Source organism: Suricata suricatta, chromosome 9 (assembly GCF_006229205.1).
Source record: "Suricata suricatta isolate VVHF042 chromosome 9, meerkat_22Aug2017_6uvM2_HiC, whole genome shotgun sequence".
NCBI lineage: Eukaryota > Metazoa > Chordata > Mammalia > Carnivora > Herpestidae > Suricata > Suricata suricatta.
Genome location: NC_043708.1, coordinates 91,917,572 through 91,939,654, shown reverse-complemented (window position 1 = coordinate 91,939,654; position 22,083 = coordinate 91,917,572). Strand labels below are relative to the sequence as shown.

The 22,083-nt window shown below is 38.2% G+C and overlaps 1 non-coding gene across 1 annotated transcript; it reads left to right on the top strand.

Moving 5' to 3' along the window:
* The first annotated feature begins 14,717 nt into the window (after nt 1-14,717).
* On the top strand, nt 14,718-14,845 carry LOC115303143. Its single transcript, XR_003913850.1, has one exon. It is a non-coding gene; the product is annotated as a small nucleolar RNA SNORA71 (small nucleolar RNA).
* The last annotated feature ends 7,238 nt before the right edge of the window (nt 14,846-22,083 follow it).

Genomic DNA, 22,083 nt, shown 5'->3' with positions numbered 1-22,083 from the left:
TGAGGCTATGGCAAAAATCCCTACTAGTCAACAGAGAGCAGGTTCTTGGTAATAATGAACCAACATTATTTTTGCGGATAAATCTCCCACTTTGGAAATGGGAAAGAAAACTGCTTCAAGCATCCCACACTCTAGTAAGCTTCCTGCCTCCTCACACTTCCCCTGTCATCCCCTTTCTATAGGTGCCCTCTCACCTTTACCTACTTTCTTGATTGGTTCAACATCTGTGCAATCTAGTGAAAGCAACAGCCCCTGACAACCAAGACTTTTGAAATACGCTGTGGCAGAAAATGCTTTTTACTCAGGGGCCTTCTGCTCTCATGAAAGTCTGAGAGTCAAAGAAGGCCTGCAAATAGTCCATGTTCAGTGAGCTCCTTGCAATTCTGAACTGTGGGCAAGGAAAGCGTAATGCTGACTGAGCTTGGAAAAGTACAGTGAAAGACAAAGAAATTAATGATTTAAGGTTTTGGAAGAAAGACTTTTGAAGAAAGCTTGACCATAACCTCTGGAGCTTAGAGCAAAGCTCTACTCAGTAAAGGTGCATTTCAGCAGCAAATTGGTCTGGACAAAACACACAGAGAGTCATTACGAGAGCAGGATGCCCTCCTCACTTTGTTGGGGCAGTGATGGCTGATAAGAGGTGTCCTTAAAAGGCAGCCTGCTGGGAGGAATTGGGCTAATTTCAAAGATAATAGCAATCCTCATTAGGGCCAAAAAGCTAGGGGCTGTGAAATAGGGGCCAGCTTGCCAGGATAGTTCCTGAGCTGCTGGCCTACAGCTGGTTGGCCCAGTTGGATACAGTAGACAGTTAATGAAGCCAAGAGCAGGAGGCTGAGTTTCTGCAAAGACCAGCCAGCTTTATACTTTCTACTGACATGGATTCTACCACTCTGCTAGACCATGAGGCTGACACTTGTGTGTTTGCTTATTATCTACATTCTTCAAGTTTATTCTCTGGGGATTTCACTAAATTCTTAGCAAATGTGGAGATATCCTAATTATTTGGAGGTCCAACCAATGATCCAGGCCAGCAATAAGACAATAATTCAATCACATGTTTATTCATTCTGTCAGTCAATAATATTTGAGTGCTTACTTGGTAGAGGTATTGTGAAAGATGGCAAACAAGAAAAAAATAGACTTATCACCGAAGAAACAGGACATTCAACACAGGAGAGAGGCAAGGAGAATACCCAGGTTGATGTGAATATAAGACTCATGCCCCTCCCCCTCTCATGCTCTGTCTCTCTCTGTATCAAAAATAAATAAAACATTAAAAAAAAAGATTCATGATGATAACTGACAGTTGTATAGCAACTGTAGGAGGGAGAAAATGACTCCTGCCTATAAAATGAGGGCAGAAATCTATAGAAAAAGATAACTCCAAGAGGAGAAAAACAAAACTCCTGGAATAACCAAAGAGTTTAAAAGTAAAGAGGAGTGCCTGGATGGCTTGGTCGATTAAACATCTGACCTTGGCTTAGGTCATGATCTCATGTCTTGTGGGTTTGAACCCAGCATTGGGCTCTGTGCTGACAGCTCAGAGCCTGGGGCCTGCTTGGAATTCTGTGTCTCCCTCTCTTTCTCCCCTTCCCTGCTCATGCTCTGTTTCTCTCTCTCTCTCTCTCTCTCTCTCTCTCTCTCAAAAACAAATAAACATTTAAAAAAAATTAAAAGTAAAGGAAAAAGATTTTCACTTCTATTGATAAATCTGGGGTGAATAAGTGGTACATATATGGAAAATTAAGAAAATTTACATATATGGAAAATGCCTGGGTGGTTCAGTCAATTGAGCAACCCACTCTTGGTTTCAGCTCAGGTCATGATCCCACAGTCATGGGATTGAGCCTCTCATTGAGCTCTGCATGGGCATGAAGCCTGCTTAAGATTTTCTCTCTCCTTCTCTCTCTCTTCCCCTCCCACGAAAAGAAAAAAACTAAATGAAGAAATAGGGCAATTAATATTTCAAGAAAAAATAATGAATTATATGAGAAAAGAAATGAGTCCAAGTAAATATGTTAGAAGTTCCATATTATGAACTAGCAGAACAAATATTATTAAAATGTTGATACTATCAAAAGCAATCTATACATTTAATGCAATCCCTATCAAAATACCACCAGCATTTTTCACAGAGCTAGAACAAACAATCCTAGAATTTGTATGGAACCACAAAAGATCCCCAAAAGCCAAAGCAACATTGAAAAAGAAAAACAAAACTGAAGACATCACAATTCTGGACTTCAAGTTATATGACAAAGGGTGTAGTAATCAAAATAGTTAGGTACTGGTACAAAAATAGACACATAGATAAATAAATAAAATAGAAAATGCAGAAGTTAACCCACAACTATATGGCCAATTAATCTTTAATGAACCAGAAAAAAACATCTAATGGGTAAAAAACCTTCTCTTCAACAAATGGGAGTTGGAAAAGCTGGCCAGCTACATACAAAAGGATTAAACTGGACTACTTTTTTACACCATACACAAAAATAAATTCAAAATGGATTAAATAATTTAAACATAAGAACTGAAACCATAAAAATCCTAGAAGCGAACACAGGCAGTAATTTCATTGACAATGGCCATAACAACTTCTTTCTAGATGTGTCTCCTGAGGCAAGAAAACAAAAGCAAAAATAAACTATCGGGACTACACCAAAATAAAAAGCGTCTGCAAAGCAAAGGGAGCAACAACAAAACAAAAGAGTAACCCCTGGAATAGGTAAAGATATTGGCAAATGACATATCTGATAAAGGATTAGTATCCAAAATATATAAAGAACTTATATAGACCCAAAAGATTAAAAAAAAAAAAAGGAACAATCCAATTAAAAACTGGGCAGAAGACCTAAATAGACATTTTTCCAAAGACATACAGATGGCCAACAGACACATGAAAAAATGCTCAGCATCACTCATCTTCAAGGAGTCACAAATCAAAACTATAATGAGTTATCAACTCACACCTGTCAGAATGGCTAAAATCAACAACACAAGAAATAACAGGTGTTGGTGGGGTGTGAAGAAAGGAGAAACCTCTGATACTCTTAGTGGGGTATCAGTGCAAACTGGTGCAGTCACTCTGGAAAACAGTACAGAGTTTCCTCAAAAAGGTAAAAATAGATCTACCCTGAAATCCAGCAATTGCACCACTAGGTATTTGCCTGAAGAATACAAAACTCTAATTCAAAGGGATACATGCACCTCTATGTCTATAGCAGCATTATTTACAATATCTAAGATATTGGAAGCAGCCCAAGTATCCATCAATTGATGAATGGATAAAGAACATATAAATATATATAATGGAATATTATTCAGCCATTAAAAAAGATAAAGAACATGTGGTATAATATAAATATATGTGTGTAATATATATAATGGACTATTACTCAGCCATAAAAAGGAATGAAATCTTGCCATTTGCAATGACATAGATGGAGCTAGACGGTATTTTGCTAAGTGAAATAAGTCAGAGAAAGATAAATGCTATATGATCTCACTCATATGTGAAATTTAGGAAACAAATGAGCAAAGGGTGAAAAGAGAGAGAGAGGCAAACAAATACAGACTCTTAACAAGGAAGCACAAACTGAGGGTTACCAGAAGGCAGGTGAGTGGGGGGATGGGTAAAATAGGCAATGGAGATTAAGGAGTACACTTGCTGTGATGAGTCCCAGATGATGTATAGAAATGTTGAATTACTATATTGTACACCTATAACTAATATTACACCAACTAACTAACTAGATTTTTTTAAGTTACATAAGGAGTTGAAATTAGAACTGTAGAATGGGGAAGGACGAGAGACTGCTCTTTTTCATTATAAACCTAGACGTGCCATTTGATTTTTTTTAACTTAAATGCTATTGGTCTTTTATAAAAGCAAGAGTCAGCAGGCATTTAAAAATCTAAAAAAAATGAGTAAATAGAGATGACATTGAATCATAGTCTATAACAGGAAAAACTGTTACAGCTTAAGTGTTCATCAATAGGGGACTGGTTAAATAAGTATCAGTAACTCCATAAAATAAATGGAGTATTTCATAGCCTTTGAAAATAAAGAGTAAGTTGATATGTATTGATATAGAAATATCTCTCCATATTTTTTAAGTGAAAAGTTCAAGTTGCAGAAACTATCAAAGTGTGCATGTATGTATACATATGTGTGTGCATGCATTTATGTCTGTGTACATGTTTGTACATACATGGAAAAGTGTATGAAAAGATACAAAATAAACTACCAACTGTGGCTACCTCTAGGGAGTTACTGGAGCAGGGTCAGAAAGACTCTCATTTTTTCTCTCTAAATATTTATTTTCTGCATTAATGAACAAGTACTACCTCTATTATTTTTTTTGAATGTTTATTTATTTATCTGTGAAAGAGAGAGAGCACCAGTGAGGGTTAGGGGCAGAGAGAGAAGAAAAAAGCAGATTCTGTGCTGCCAGTGTAAAGCCCGGCATGGGGCTTGATCCCATGAACTGTGAGATCATGACCCAAGCCAAGATCAAGAGTTGAAAACTCAACTGACTGAGCCACCTAAGATAAAATCCACAAAGACAATATCTTTTCACTAAAATACAAACATAGAAGGAGCTGACTCAGTTGCATCTGACTTCAGGAAGCTCATCAGCAGCAGTGTTGAGGACAGGCAGGGTAGTGGAGGGGTGGAAGGCATGTGTACCGTTAGGAGATAGTGCTGGTCTAGGCAAGAGATGGGGACCTGCAGTAGGACACCACTGAAAAAGGGGGAAAGTGGTGCAATTCTGAATCAGGAAAGGTGTGGCATATGCTTTGTGTTGATTTCCCAGTAAAGATGAGAAATTTGTGGGGTTTTTTTATGTTTATCTATTTTGAGAGAGAGAGAGAGCATGAGCAGGGGGAGGCACAGGGAGAGAGAAAGAACATCCCAAGCAGGCTCTATTGTGTCAGCACAGAGCCTGTTGAGGGGCTGGAACTCAAAGCCATGAGCTGAAATCAAGAGCTCGATGCTAATTGACTGAGTCACCCGGTGCCTCATGCGGAGGAATTTGTTTCGATAGTTTGTTTTGTGGTAGAAAGAAATGGAGAAGTGGCCAACATCTAAAACTCCCCAAACTGTGAACAATGCTGTTTAAATTTTTTTAACATTTATTCATTTTTGAAAGACGAAGAGAGATAAAGCATGAGCGGGTAAGGGGCAGAGAGAGGAGGAGACACAGAAACCGAAGCAGGCTCCATCCAGGCTCTGAGTTGTCAGCACAAAGCCCAATGCAGGGCTCTAACTCACGGACCATGAGATCATGGATACCTAACCGGCTAAGCCAGCCAGGCGCCCCATGAACAACCCTGTTTAAGACTCTAGGTTATTTCTGTCCAGAGAATAAGTTTGGCAGCTGACCAAAATTTGGTATGAGGCCAGCTTAGGTTCCCACACCCCAGCGGGAAGACTTTGTGGTCAGCAAACTGCATGTTATCCCTGGAAGTCTATGGTTTTTATTGTAGCCAGGCCTCTTTGGCCCCTTTACTCTTGGTCAGAACCTTCGAGACTGTCCCATACCTATGATGAGCAAAAGGAAAGAAAGTCACTACAGACTAGAAGGCAAGGTGTGTGTATGGAGAGGGTAGGCAGTAAAACACCAATTAGCTGTACCTGCAGCTGAAAGTAGCTGGGGATGGATGGAGCCGTAGAGGAGGGTGTGCGGGTGAGGTGACATAGTCCACATTGGTGTGGAATGTATCTCTGCTCAGCTGCCTTCCCCTGCAGAGACAGGTAGAAGAAGAGGAGGAGGGGAGGCCCGGAGAATATGTCCCCTCATCTGACAGAGCTATCAATAATCTTTGCTTACACAAAGGGAGACCCAGAGCTGGGTTTAGAAGGGAGGGCAAAGGAAAGAAAAGGATGAACACACTTATGAAGGATGAAAGCCTGAACTGATGGAAAGAACAAAGAAACAATAACCACAATATCTACTATTCAGTTCTAAGTTGTTTGCCCATCCCTGACATAAACTGCCTCCTTTCCCAAACATTTAGCAAAGTCTGTTATATACACAAAGGCCTTATAATTGTGGGCTTGGGGAGTGAGCATAGATAAATAAAATAGATACTTTGGGAGCAAAAAAGTCCCATTCAGGACAGCAAGACAATCATGAAGCTGGTAGATTAATTTCATCTGAATCTTAAAAGAAGAGACAGTTCACCTAACATTTAGGTTAGATGGTGACAAAATTAAGTCACTTGTAATATGCAGTCCCTGGGGATCAGGCCTGGCGTGCGGAGCAAAGCAGAGAAGGGTAGGCAATGTATCCAGTTAGCAAACAGAATTCCCAGCACATAGGGACACCCCACCTTCAAGGAGGGGCAAGGAAGGGCAAGGAAATGCAATTCTCTTCCATGCCCTGAAGGGAAGAAACTAAAACAAGTGGTTCACCAACTGAGAAAATTTCTTAGCCTGTATAGAAACAATGGGGCTTAAGTGGGTTGGGGAATACTATTTACAAAATGTTCCTCAAGCAAATGCTCCACATTTTTCAGTTCATTATTCACTCCTCCAAAATGCCCTGTGAAGTATGATTCCTGGTCCCTCATAGCCCTGTACTCTGACTGCCATGAGCCAGACTTTGCTTATTTGGGTATATTTGAGAAGTGGTAATTAAAAAAGAGCTTTATGTTCTTTACATCTGTATAATGATTTGAAGTTTACCAAGCCTGCTTGAAGCACTCTCATTTTGACTTGAAATGATCCCATGAGTATTTACCATTTTGGGGATGGAAAAAACAACTCAGAGAGGTGAAATGGCCATAGAGACAGAATGAGTTGGCACTTTAATGAGCTTTTACTGTGAGCCAGACCCAATACCAGACCCCAGTGATACAACTATGAAGAACATTAGATCCTTTGCCACTTGAGTCTCTCCAGCTTGTGGCCATAAGGGCTACCTTCCTTTTGGGATGAGAAAAAATGGCACAAGCCGCATAGCCTCAAGCAGCACTAAAACTGATGGGTTTTTCTTTTTTCCTCCCTTCCTCCCTCCTTCCTTCCTTCCTCTTTCCCTCCCTCCCATTCTTTTCTTTCTTTCTCCCTGCCTTCCTGCTGGTCCCTCTCCCTCCCCCTCCTCCCTCTCCTCCCCCTCCTCTCCCTCCCCCTCCTCCTCCTTCTCCTCCTTCCCCTTCTTCTTCCTCTTCTTCTCTCTCTGTCTCTGTCTCTCTCTCTCTTCAGAGAAAGCAAGTGGGGGAGGGGAAGAGAGAGGAGACAGAGAATCCCAAGCAGGCTCCACCTGTCAGCACAGAGCCCGACACAGGGCTTAATTCCATGAACAGTGAGATCATGACCTGAGCTGAAATCAAGAGTTGGACTCTTAACTGACTGAGCCACCCAGGCACCCCATAAAGCTAATGGGTTCCTGGAGCAGTTGCTACCTGGGTATTCATGGGTACTTCATGTTTGGAGTCTACTCAGGTGGATCTTAGTGCCTAAAAGCCTGAGTTTTGTATATCTTGTCCTATTTCATTTTGAATTGGCACTCTTGGTGGAAGACCTCCTGGGAGTAACTGATTCCAAAATACAACCATGGTGGCTGCTCAGAGAAAATGTCTGACCCCACTCTGAGCTTCCGACCAAACCTCTGATTTAAAAACTACATGGAAAATATGATTGCAAAGTTTGGTAAGTCATTTGTGACTCATTGAGATGTAAAGCAGAGGATCCTTTCTTCTAACCTCCCTCCCCCACTTTTTTTTTTTTAGTCTTGGATGGGCACTAAATAAAGAAGTCCTTCTGGGCTTTACCCAGATGTACTGACAGGCCAAAACGGCCAAAGGGTGCCATGAAAACAAAAGCCATCCCCTAAGAAAAATTGTAGCAGTTGAAGAATCTCGCTTCTTGCTTTCATTGATCTTTATGCTCCTATCCTCAGGGCGAGTCAGAGGCGACAACCGCCCAGAAGTAATTCACCCTGTAAGACAGATGGGACTCCAGTTGAGGCTCAGGAGCTTCAAGTGGCCACACTGGCAAGTTTTCTCCAGAGCTGGGGATCTGCTTAAATTGTCTTGTCCCAGGAATTTGCTCAGTGGGTGTCTTCAGATGGTCTGGATGTGAATCCTGGATCTGCCTCTAGTATCCATGTGACCTTGGCAAACTTCTCATCTTTTCTCGGATTCATTTCAGAAATAGGAAAATGGGGTAATAATAAAACTTACTCCCAGGTAATACATGGTACTCTCTTAATAAGTGTTAAATACTATGACTATTGTTGTTGATATTTTATTGAACAGAGTTCCAGCACCACCACAGGTTTCCAAGATAATTATTCTAATTTCTGAAAGGTCCTCCACCTGTGAGGAAAGAATGGCATGCTACCAGAAGTTTACTGACGGCTGATCTCCCGCCTGGTAGAAGGCAGATCATTTCAAGAGGCACCAGCTATCCCACAGTGGATGTTCTTTGGAGGTTCAAGGAAGAACCTGTGCTTTCATATCCAAGCTCTCAATCCAGACTCTATGCTCCCTACCTATGTAAATGTGGCAGGCTATCAAATCTCTCCAAGCCTGTTTCTGTATCTATAGGTCAGAAACAAAGTGTAAGTCCAAGTGTACTTGTGTGGATAAGAAATAATATATGCAAAAAGACTTATATGGCACCTGGCTCATTTGCAGCTAGTATTTTGATTCTTATTATTCCATCTGATCAATGACTAATCCTTATAACCAGGACATAGAAATGCATACACATGCACACACACACAATTTTCCTCTCAGACCTAGAATGGCCAATGTTATGGGTGTGGTCTTTTTCTCATGGCAGGAATTGGTCTTGATACTGATTTTAGGAACAATGAGGAGTAGATGAGGGAACTGATATGGACAAATATAATAGAAGAATAATCATAATGCCTAATGATCACATTGCATTTTATAGTTTACAAACTGTAAATTTCACCAAAATTGCCTCAGGTCAATGTTTTTTATTGAAGTGTACTTAACATACAATACTATATTCACCATAGTGATTCAACATTTATATATATTATAAAGTGATCACCACTATAAATCTAGTTACCATACCTGACCATGCAAAGATATGTATTATTAACTATAGGATCTATGCAATATAGAAAAGTTATACCTGTCAGTCTTCTTTCTCTATTTTGCCCGCACCCTCTCCTTTCTTTACCTCTCTGGCAACTACCAGATTATTCTCTGCATCTATAAGTCTATTTCTGTGTTGTTTTATTTGCTTGTCTTGTTTTTTAGATTCTTTATATAAGTGAAATCATATGGTATATTTCTTTGCCTTATTTCACTTAAGATAATACATCTGGGTACATCCACGTTGCCACAAGTGGCAAGATTTCATTCTTTTTTATGGTGCCTCAGGTTACATTTTAAGCAGTGATCTAAATCAACACCTCAAACAAGACTGTGTTCTGAACCAGCAGCCCTTATTGTAGACCATTTTATAAATGTTCTCTCCATAAGCAGTTTTATAAATGCTCTCTTCTTGCTACTTGGTTAGTTTCTCTGTGTCCCTAGATAGTGGGACAAGGATTATAGTTAGTAGCATTGGACTTCCACTCCCAGTATCAGCCTTGTCCATTAAATCCTAAACTAAACCACAATCTCAAAGCTGCTTAAGTAAATAGATAGCAACCATTTTACCCACCATGATCTACTGGTGTTTTATCTTTTTTCAAACCTTATTGTAGAGCTGGTCTTAGATAATGGTAGACATTAAAAAATAGATATATACAATCAGTAAAAATTGATTTCTAATCACTATACTATATCCTAGACTATTGCCTTTCTCTTGAAATGAATTCAGATTAAGACTAATTTACATTGATTTTTAAAATCTAAATTGTGCCTTTCTCTAACTACATTCAAAACACAAGACCAAGTTTTATATTATTGTTTAAACCTTTTGGAAAGCTTAACTGAATAGCATTTACGGGTGACACCGGTCTGTACTGAGAACATCTTATTACTTTTAGTGTTTTATATCATTTGATGTGGTACTTTAGAAACTAAACAGTCCACTTTACATATGTATTACTTGAGGCCTTTTGTTCCCTTATCTCCCATACCACACCAAAAAAAAGGTCTGAGAGCCTCTTATGTGTTTGGGCAAGATTATGGTTGTGAAATTGTTGATAGCCAAGTTCTGATTATTATCATGTACCTAGAACAGAGTTCAGAACAAAATAATGAACCCACTAATTATTAACATTAATAATATGCACTAATGGAGGGGAATGTGACACAGTTAACCAAAGTTATGAGTATTTGACACTGCCAATTAGATGTATCTATCCTCATATTTTCAAGCAAACTTCCTTAGCATTTTGGGAATTCTCCTAACACCACCTGTGTGCCTCAAGCAAAAGTGGCCCATCATCCCTGTCTCCAGAGATACAGATTCTGAGTAGTCTAGAAGTTTAGATACTTTTTCTTAGAGAGTCAGAAAGTACGTACTTTAGATTTTGTAGGTCAAGAGGCATAATCATTTGAAAAGGCAAAAACCATCCTTACCTCTTAAACCATAATTAAAAAGTGGCTGGCTGGATTTGGCTGCAAGTCTGTTTTCAGGCCTTTGGTCTAGGCCATCATGACAATTCCATGCTCTTTGCCAGTTTTGGCCACAGAGAACTTTGCTTCCCTGAGAACAGTTACTGGTCTAGAGATGAACACATGATTTGAGGTGGCCCAATAAGACCAAGGAAAAGAACCTGATTCTATCATTTGGAGAACAGTCCTCTCTCTTGCTTTCTCACGTCTTCTTTCTCTTTCCTTCTTTCCTTTCCCTCTTACTGGAGATAAGTAAGCATGTTACAACAATTGCTGCTGATAGCCATCCTGTGATAACTAGAAAAGCCAACCTGAGAAGAAAACATCTACGTGGAAAACAACAGAGCTGAGAGAATTAGGGAACAGATGCAGAACCCTTCTTGTATATATATGAAACCCATTCCACCTCGGTACTTATTATGTGATATAAAAAACATATTAAACTAACTTAACTCAAGTTAACGTTTTCTTACATCCCAAAGCATTCTGATGCAATGTGAAAATGAGGTGTCATTAATGACAACTAGTATTAGTTGTCTAATATTAGCTAATATTAGTTAATAGCCTTAGGCTACTCATATAGGAATTAACTGGTCTCCCTGTACCCTCAAGTATCCCTGATTTATTTCTGAACGAATGTTAAAAGCACATCAACTCATATTTTTCTCCTCCAGCCTCTGTTGATGTCTGCTTCCTGTAAGCCCTGGTATCTGGAGATCCTGCTGCAGCTAGATGGAGATGCCTGCCAATGGCTTCTGTGGAGATGCTACCTGCCCTTCTCAAATGCCATCTCCTGTACTCTCTCCCACTCAGTCAAAATACTGGCAGAGCCAGGTTATGTTCTGAGTAGAAATGTGGGAAATGTTTTTCCTTTCTGTTTTACAATAGGATAAACTACTGCAACAGAGAGACCCCAGAATTTAAAGGAATAGAGGTTATTTCTCTTACACATTGAGTATTGAGTTTACTGAAGAAGATTTTATGGTAGGAAGCTCTGTTTTTTTAATGCTTATTTTAATTTTGAGAGAGAGAGAGAGAACACACAAGCCAGGAAGGGGAAGACAGAGAAAGACCAAGGGTCCAATGCAGGCTCTGTGCTGGCAGCAGGGAGCCCAATGTGGGGCTTGAACTCAGGGAACTATGAGATCATCACCTGAGCTGAAGTCGAATGCTTAATGGACTGAGACAGCCAGGTGCCCAGGCTCTGTTCTTAATATGAAGGACTCAAACTGGTGATGGCCCTGCAATTTTTATAGGTAGCTTCTAGATTACTCTGTTAGCATCCCTTCCAGGGAGAAGGAAAGGACATGGAAGAGTGAATGTATTAGGTTCTGAAACAAGCCTGAAAAGTGTCACACATCACTTCTCACAATCCACTGAAGAGAATTTACTCAACCCATATATCCACACCCAGTAAAGGAAGCTATCAAATGGAATGTCTCTGGGCAGCCATGTACCAAAAAAAATCATTCAAATGCTGTGGAAGAAAGGAAAGAAGGTGGATAACCACCTCTGCCACATTTTTGTGTGTTATTAGCCAGACCTCCAAGCCACACAACCTGGTCAACAAGAATCACATTCCTTGTAAACACAGTCCCTTTGGCTCACACTCTAGTCTGTTTTACAGGTAAAAAACAAGAGGTTAAGTGACTTGTCTAATATTATCCAAGTTTTCAGCAGAACTGAAACCTGGCGAAGACTCTTTTCTTAAACAAACTCTAGATATGTTCCTCTGAGCCTGACCAGGTCTCATTCTTGGGCATGTCCTCAAGAGCACAGTTTTAGCAAGAATCCTTTTCTGTCAATGTAGCCAAAATCTCCCACCCTCAATATCTGACCAAGTCCTTATCCCCCACTATCTCCTAGATGATGTCGAATCACCTGGTCTGCCTTCAGCAAGAATCCTGTTAGGTAAGTATAGCCAGGAAAACCCCTCCAAACACACACACACTTGATGTCTCCTATTAGTAATTTTCCATCTACTGACTCTCTCACCCTGTTCCTTGCTTATAAATACCCACTTTTCCTTGTTATATTCCAAGTTGAGTGCATTCTCTTTCCCCTAGTGCAATATCCTATCACAATATTTCTGAATAAAGTTTGTCTTACCATTTTAACAGGTGTCATGAATATTTTTTTTTTATTTAACAGACCAGATTTCAGTTTTCCTGGTTTAAATTTGGTACTTTTTTCATGAAGATGCAGACCAGACAAAAGCAACACATACTTATTCTCACTCACATGTTCTCATCACAAAACACCAATAGGAGACCACATATCAAAGGCATAAGAAAACTATCTAGCCAGAGAGGCTTGAGAGCAAAAGGTCCAGAGGAAAAAGGATAGTTGTTCTGTATCTCTCAGTAGCCTCTCATCCATTCTCTGTCTCTTCTCTGCTCTGCCTCTACTATGGAGGCATTTCCTGGTCTCCCTTGCTGACTGGTTTCTAATTACATTCAGCCAGTGAAAAGCATTGAAAAATATCAGGAGCTGGGCTATCTCTTCCCTGCTCCGTTCCTTCCTCTCTGGAAGTTACTGCATCCTTCCACATCTGCCCTTTGCCATGAAGCCCCTGTCCTTTGGCTCCACCTTCTCTTTCAGCTCCAGCCACACTTTGCTCTCCTAGCCCCTTTAGTCCTAGTGGTGATAAGGTTTCCACAAATCTAGTCTCTGGTTGCTTCAACATCTCCCAATGTTTTTTTTAACCTTGCATTAGCCTTGCCTCTTCTGTATATTATTTCTTCATTCGAACTATCTGGGATAAATTATTTCCTTCAAAGGTCTTGAATGATATAGAATACACGCAAAACATTGGATTTCTAACTAGAGCAAGTATGGCTGAAAATCATTCTCACCTCTACAATAAGCTCGCTACTGTCCTAACAGAACCATCACAATAACCTTTACCCTCCCCCAAATCAGCATATAGACACCACCAGGGAAAGCTCGCTCAGTCTTGGGATTTAAAGTTGAGTTTTTATATTCTCTTCTTTCTGCAGATTCAGATTTTGGTCAATGCTTTGTGGCGTGTGGTTTGCCTGCTGGCAGCAGCAGTGGGGAGGTTAATCAAACCCTCTGAAAGCACAGAGAACATTGGGATGTTGTTTTATGCCAATCAGAATTTCTTCCCAGTGCTTAGAATACTCAAGAAAATTTTCACTAGGGAAAATGAGGGACTACCATCCATTAAAAAAGGATTAATGATTGCAGGCTTTCACCCTGTCTAAGAGGGTTTTGGTAATGTTAATAACAACAATATAATAGCTAACATTCACTGTTATTTTGTGCCAAGCTTGTTCTCAGGACTTTACATGTATTTACTCATCTAATCTTCATGAAGGAGGAAGGGACTGTACCTTGGGAAAAAGAGATAAAACTTTTTATTCTGACTTAACAATCAGAGAACAGTGGAATAGATGGGAACGTGTGGTTCAGTAAATTTATCGTTCTTTCTACAGATGAGGAAACCGAGACCTAGATATATGATATGGCTTTCCCACATCAATTTGGCTAATTGGTAACAGAGCCAAGACCCCACCCCAGATTCCTCTTTCTTCTCCTTCAAACATATTAAATCTATAAGTTAACATGAAGCCATAAGTTATCAACTCAGCAATTCCTAAGCCACTTAGGTGGACCCACAGAAATGGGGAGGAGTCTAAGTACAAGATACTCCACATGCTGCCTCTTTGCACATTACCAACATCAGTGACTACAGAGAAAATCAGCATGGTAGATGAGCCCTGGGGTTCATGAAGTTCAGAGGCACTTCTGAAGCCAGGTAGTTCTTTATCACCAAGAGGAAGGATACTCTCCCCAAGACAAACTGAGACTTCTGAGTATGAACTTATCATCATCCCTCTTCTGGACTGGAGATGGTAAAAAACAACTCTCTAGACAATGCTTCAGCAAACTCTTTCCATACAAAAGGCCAAATAGGAAATACTTTAGACTCCCCAGGCCATATGGTCTCTGTTACTATTCAATTTTAATGTCTTTCCAATCTCCAGTCTGCTATGGTCCCATTTAATTTAGCATTTATTACTCACAGATTAGATGTCATTGTCTTAGCTGTTGGGGAGAGGGAGAAATTAGACATTCCTTCAATATCTGGCTTCTATTCCTAGCAATACTGCAGCCTACATTCAAGAATGCTCTGATACTCCTATACCCGAAAGTGACTGCAGGCTGCCCGTGCCCTGGTCATTGGTGGTGCGGGAAGAGGAATCACTGAGAAGAGCTTGCATTCAGAGGGTCCAGCCATCCCTTCCTAATCTGGAGCTTTCCCACCAAAAAAAGAAAAAAGCTCTGATAATACAGCACACTTAACAATACTTAATAAAAGATTAAAAACAATAAAGTATGGCTGTGATGATGGGAAAGCAAGAGAACTTTGTCAAAATCAGAAAAAAAATATAGAAAGTTGCTAATGCACAGGGGATAATGTTGGAATCAGCATTTGTCCTCGAAAAATATGTCCATTCTGACAGTCATAACTGAGTTGTAATAGACATCTACAGGAAATAGGAGGAAAAGCCTATGACCTGGGTAAAGAAAGAAGTTGGATTGAAGCATCCCCTAAAGCCAGTATCTTCAAGGGGTAATACCATCAGTGAGGGGGAGAAAAATAACCCTACAAAGGATGATGGCTGTGATATATGATTGTCTTGGTCTTGGCTCTGGATTACTGAATAAAGGGAAATTATCTCTGTATGCTACACTCATGGAGATGTAAGCTGAAGGGAATACTAATTATCTGGCTCCCCCCAAATACAATTTAAATTAGTTCTGTGTTAGCAATACCACCAAAAACTAGAAGTACAAGTCTTTTATGAAGGGACATATTTTAAAACCAAGTCTCAAGTAATTTCCACAGATAAAGTCAGTGGTAGGCCAAAAAGTCATCCCACAAAATGTCCATGTTCTAATTGATGAAACCTGTGAATGTTGCCTAATAGAGCAAATGAAATTTTGCATATGTGATTAAATTAAGGATGTTGATATGAGGGGACTATCCTAAATTATCTGAGTGGGCTCTAATTGTAATCACAGATGCCTTTATAAGAAGGAAACAAAGGGAAACTTGACACAGGAGATTGTGATATCATGACACAGCAGAGAGATTTGAAGATGCTACATTGCTAGCCTTGAAGATGAAGAAAGGGTCCATAAATTAAGAAATGCACCTGTTGGCTAAATACCTAGTAGTACAATTGCTGGGTCACAGGGTAGATCTATTTTTAATTTTTTTTATAAACCTCCATACTGTTTTCTAGAGTGGCTACACCAGTTGGCATTCCCACCAGCAGTGCCAAAGGGTTCCTCTTTCTCTAGCATCCTCACCAACATCTGTTGTTTCCTAAGTTTTTAATTTGAGCCATTCTGACAGGTCTGAGGTATCTCATTGTGGTTTTGATTTGCATTTCCCTGAAGATGAGTGATTTTGAACATCTTTTCATGTGTTTGTTAGCCATCCAGATGTCATCTCTGAAAAAGTGTCTATTCATGTCTTTGTCCATTTCTTCACTAGATTATTTGTTTTTGGGTGTTAAGTTTGATAAGTTCTTTATACATTTTGCATACTAACCCTTCATCTGATATGTCATTTGTAAATATCTTCTCCGATTCTATCAGTTGCCTTTTAGTTTTGTTGATTATTTCCTTCACTGGGCAGAAGCTTCTTAACTTGACGAGGTCCCAATAGTTCATTTTTGTTCCCCTTGCCTCCAGAGACATGTCAAGTAAGAAGTTGCTATGGCCAAGGTCAAAGAGATTGTTGCCTGTTTTCTCCTCTAGGATTTTGGTGGTTTCCTGTCTCACATTTAGGTCTTTCATCCATTTTGAGTTTATTTTTGTGAATGGTGTAAGGAAGTGATCCAGGTTCATTTTTCTGCATCTCACTGTCCAGTTTCCCCCAATATAATTTACTGAAGAGACTGTCTTTTTTCCATTGGATGTCCTTTTCTGTTTTGTCAAAGATTAGTTGGCCAGAAAATTGTGGGTCCATTTCTGGGTTCTCTAATCTATTCCATTGATCTATGTGTTTGTGTTTGTGCCAGTACCATACTGTCTTGATGATTACAGATTTGTAATACAGCTTGAAGTCCAGAATTGTGATGACTCCAGCTTTGGTTTTCTTTTTCAACATGACTTTGGCTATTTGGGGTCTTTTGTGGTTCCATACAAATTTTAGATTGTTTTTTTTCTAGCTCTGTGAAAAAGGCTGGTGTTATTTTGATAGGGATTATATTGAATATGTAAATTGCTTTGGGTAGTATTGACATTCTAACAATATTTGTTCTTCCAATTGATGAGCATGGGATATATTTCCATTTCTTTTTTACTTCTTCAGTTTCTTTCATAAGCTTTCTATAGTTTTCAGCATAGAGATCTTTAACCTCTTTTGTTAGGTTTATTCCTAGGTATTTTATGGGTTTTGGTACAATTGTAAATGGGATAGGTTCCTTGATTTCTATTTCTGCTACTTCTTATTGGTGTATAGAAATTTAACCAACTTGTGTACATTAATTTTATATCCTGGGACTTTGTTTAATTTATGTATCATTTCTGGTAGAGTCTTTGGGTTTCCCATGTAGAGTATCATGCCATCTGTGAGGAGTGAAAATTTGACTTCCTCCTGCCAATTTGGCCTTTTATTTCTTTTTGTTGTCTGATTGCTGAGGCTAAGACTGCCAACACTGTTGAACAACAGTGGTGAGAATGGACATCCCTGTCGTGTTCCTGATCTCAGGGGGAAAGCTCTCAGGTTTTCCCCATTGAAGATGATATTAGTGGTGGGTCTTTAAAACATGGCCTTTACGATCTTGAGGTATGTTCCTTCCATCCCTACTTTCCTGAGGGTTTTTTAATAAGAAAAAATGTTGTATTTTGTCAAATGCTTTTTCTTTTTTCTTTTTTTTTACACAATTAATTTTTTTAACATATGCAATTATTTTCCGTCATTTACAATACAGTAGTTACAATGATACTCCAAACAGAAAAGCGAAGTAAAAAATCAAAACCCCCACTTCTATTTCATGTAATTAGACTTATACAGAAATTAGAAGGTTAGGTACCAACTAGTTAATCAAATGCTTTTTCTATATCTATTGAGAAGATCTAGTGGTTCTTATCCTTTCTTTTATAACATAATGTATCACATTGATTTATCTGCTTATATTGAACCAGCCCTGCATTCCAGGAATAAATCCCACTTGATAGTGGAGAATAATTCTTTTAATATATTGTTGGATCTGGTTTGCTAGTATCTTGTTGAGAATTTTTGCATTCATGTTCATTAGGGAAATTGGTCTGCAGTTCTCTTAGGTGGGGTCTTTGTCTGGTTTTGGAATCAGGGTAATGCTGGCCTCATAGAATGAGTTTGAAATTTTTCCTCCCATTTCTATTTTTTGGAAGAGCTTCAAAAAAATAGGTGTTACCTCTTCTTTAAATGTTTGGTAGAATTCCACTGAAAACTCATATGGGCCTGGACTTTTGTGTTGGGAGATTTTTGACTACTGATTCAATTTATTTACTGGTTATGGGTCTTTCAAATTTTCTATTTATTCCTGTTTCAGTTTTGGTAGTTTATATGTTTCTAGGAATTTGTCCTTTTTTTTTTTTTTTCAGACTGCCCAGTTTGTTGGCATATAATTGCCCATAATATTCTCTTATTATGTATTTCATAGTTCTGGTTGTGATCGCTCCTCTTTCATTCATGATATTATTTTACTTGGGTCCTTCCCTTTTTCTTTAAAAATTGTTTTAATGTTTATTTATTTTTGAGAGACAGAGACAGATTTCAAGAAGGGGAGGGGAAGAGAGAGAGAGGGAGACAGAATCCAAAGCAGACTCCAAGCTCTAAGCTGTCAACACAGAGCCCATTGCAGGGCTGGAACTCACAAACCAGAAGATTATGACCTAAGCAGAAGTCAGTGCTTACCTGACTGAGCCACCCAGGCACCCCTCCTTTTTCTTCTTGATCAATCTAGCTAAGGGTATATCAATTTTGTTAATTCTTTCAGATAACCAGCTCCTGGTTTTGTTTATCTGTTCTATCATTTTGGTTTTTTTTTTATTTTTGGGTTTTCTGGTATCATTGATTTCTGATCTAATACTTATTATTTCCTGTCTTCTGTTGGTTTGGGGCTTTATTTGCTGTTCTTTTTCCAACTCCTTTAGGTAGAAGGTTATTTGAGACCTTTCTTCCTTCTTTAGGAAGGATTGGATTGCTATATACTTCCCTTTGCTGCATCGCATAGGTTTTGGGACTGTCATGTTTTCATTTTCATTGGCTTCCATGTACTTTTAAATTTCCTCTTTAATTTCTTGGTTAATCCATTCATTCTTTAGTAGGATGTTCTTTAATCTCCAAGTATTCAAGGACTTTCCAAACTTTTTCTTGTGGTTGATTTCAAGTTTCATAGCATTGTGATCTGAAAATATGCATGGTATGATCTTGATCTTTTCATACTCATTGAGGGCTGGTTTGTGACTCAGTATGTGATCTATTTTGGAGAATGTTTCATGTGCACTCGAGAAGAAAGTGTATTCTGCTGCTTTAGGGTGAAATGTTCTGAATATATCTGTTAAGTCCATCTGATCCAGTGTGTCATTCAAGGCTATTGTTTCCTTGTTGATTTTTCTCTTAGGATCGATCATCTGTTCATTGCTGTAAGTGGGGTGCTGAACTCCCCTACTATTATGGTATTATCAGTGATGAGATTCTTTATGTTTGTGATTGATTTACATATTTGGGTATGTCCAAGTTGGGGCATAAATATTTAGCTCTTCTTGATGGATAGGCCTGTTAATGCCCTTCTTCATCTCTTGTTACAGTCTTGATTTTAAAATCTAGTTTGGTATAACTATGGCCACCCTGGCTTTCTTTTGACATCCATTAGCATGGTATATGGTTCTCCATCCCCTCACTGTCTATTTGTATCTGTCTTTAGGCTAAAATGGGTCTTTTATAGGCAGCATATAGATAAGTCTTGTTTTCTTATCCATTCTGATACTCTATATCTTTTGATTAGAGCATTTAGTCCATTTACATTTAGAGTGATTGGTGAAAGATATGAATTGAGTGCCATTGTGTTGCTTGTAGAGCTGGTGTTTCTGGTGACGTTCTCTGGTCCTTTCTAGCTTTTGTTGCTTTTGGTTACATGCACCCCAATGGTTATAGTAGCACTACTGACAATAGCCAAATTATGGAAAGAGTGCAAATGTCCATTGACTGATGAATAAATGTTTTATATATACACAATGGAATGTATACATCAATAAAAAAGAATGAAATCTTACATTTGCAACAATGTGGATGGAACTAGAGTGTATTATGCTAAGTGAAATAAGTGAGAGAAGGACAAATATCATATGATTACACTCATATATGGAATTTAAGAAACAAAGCAGATGAATATAGGGGAAGGGAAGAAAAATTAGACAAAAACAGAGAGGGAGGCACACCATAAGAGACTCTTAAATACAGAGAACAAAATGAAGGTGCTGGAGGGGTGTTGGGTGGGCCAATGGGCTAAAAGGGTGATGGGCATTAAGGAGGGCACCTGTTGGGATGTGCACTGGATGTTATACGTAAGTGATGAATCACTAAATTCTATTCCTGAAGCCATTATTACACTGTATGTTAACTAACTTGGATTTAAATTAAAAAAATAATAATAATAAAAGAAAAAAGATTTAAAAAAAGAAATGCAAGCAATGCAGCTGTAAGAGCTGGAATAGGCAAAGAAATGCCTCATCTTTCAGAGCCTCTGGAGGGAGAGAAGACTTGAAAGTAAATTGGTTTCAGCCCAAAGAAACTGAATGTGAGCTCACAAAAAGAAAACAAAAACAAAAACTACCAATCATACAATAAATAAATTTTCATGAGATATAATCTGGAAAAACAACACATTACACAATCATATCTGCAAATAACAGTAGTTGTTAAACTTCATAGATGTAGAATATTAAGCAAGATTGATGAATATGTTTGAAGAAATAAAACAGAGATTTAAAAGTATACAAAGGAATGATGTCATAAAGTAAGCCAGGTAGTTGTGAAAAAAAAAAAACTGGATAAAATTTCTAATGTGAAAAGTATAGTGCCTGAAATTAGAAACTAAACATATGTGCTAAACAGATAAGACAGAGATAAAGGGAAAAATTGATGAACTGGAGGATAGACATGAAGAAATTACCTATCTAGACTATAGCAGAGAGATGCTATAACAAAAAGATGAAAAATATGAGAAGAAAGTTGAGACATAGAGAATAGAATAAAATGGCCCAGTATATGTCTAATCAGAGATGTAGAATAGACCAGAAAGAGAATGAGAGAGGGACACTAAGATATTCAATGAGATAATGACTGAAAACTGTCCAGATATGATGAAAAGTATCAAGCCCTCAATTTTAGGAATCTCATCATCTCCAAAGCAGAATAAATAAAAATTAACCCACAGCTAGACATAGTGTGTCAAAACTACAGGACACTTTCCTCATATTATCTGAGTGGAAGGCAAAGACACTGATAAATGTTAGACTTTTAAAAATGAATATTAAACCTTCTAAAGAATGACTAAAATAATATAAAAAGAATTACGATTTTCAAGTGAATAAAAGAAAAAATATAATGAGGGAGAAAATATCTCAATCTGAAACTTAGAAAAAGTAATAAAAGGCTAGAAAATACAGGGCAAAGATAAAGTATAAAACATGGCAGAAATTAATAAAATATTTCAATATTCACAAACATTATAAACTGACTAAATTCTTCAGGCAAAAGATAAGGATTTTCAGAATGAAGTTTTAGAAGTATAAAATCTTGCATATGAAAACACACACTTAAAGCATTATGGCACATTGAAAGTAAAGAAATGGAAAAAAAATAGCAGTAAATTTCTAACCCAATAGCTCAGTTATATTAATATTAGAGAAAATGCATTGTAATGCAAAAAAAAGCATTATTAGAGATAAAATTTTCACTGCATCTTGATTAAAGGTCTAGTTCATCAGGAATATAAAACAGCTCTAAATTTTTATTTATCTAATAATAATGATTCAGAATATATAGAGTTAAATGATAGAATAAAAAATTAACACATCTGCTATCATAGGAGAATATTTTAAATTATTTTTAATATAGTTTATTGTCAAGTTGGTTTCCATATAACACCCAGTGCTCATCCCAACATATGCCCTCCTCCATGCCCATCACTCATTTTCTATGGTCCTCTGTTAAGTTTCTCCTGTTCCACATTTGATTGAAAACATATGGTATCTGTCTTTCTCCATAGCAGAATATTTTAATACACTTTTCTAAATAACTGATAAGTCAAACAGGGAAAAAAGGAGCAGGGATCTAGTTCTAAATAACAGAGTCAGCAAAACCACAACCAACTGCTTCCGATTATCCCATATTTCAAAACATCAATGGAACATTTATGAAAACTGCTCATGTACCAACTCATAAAGCTAGTCTCAATAAGTTGAAGATAGAGGCCACATTTTCCAACCATAGTGAGA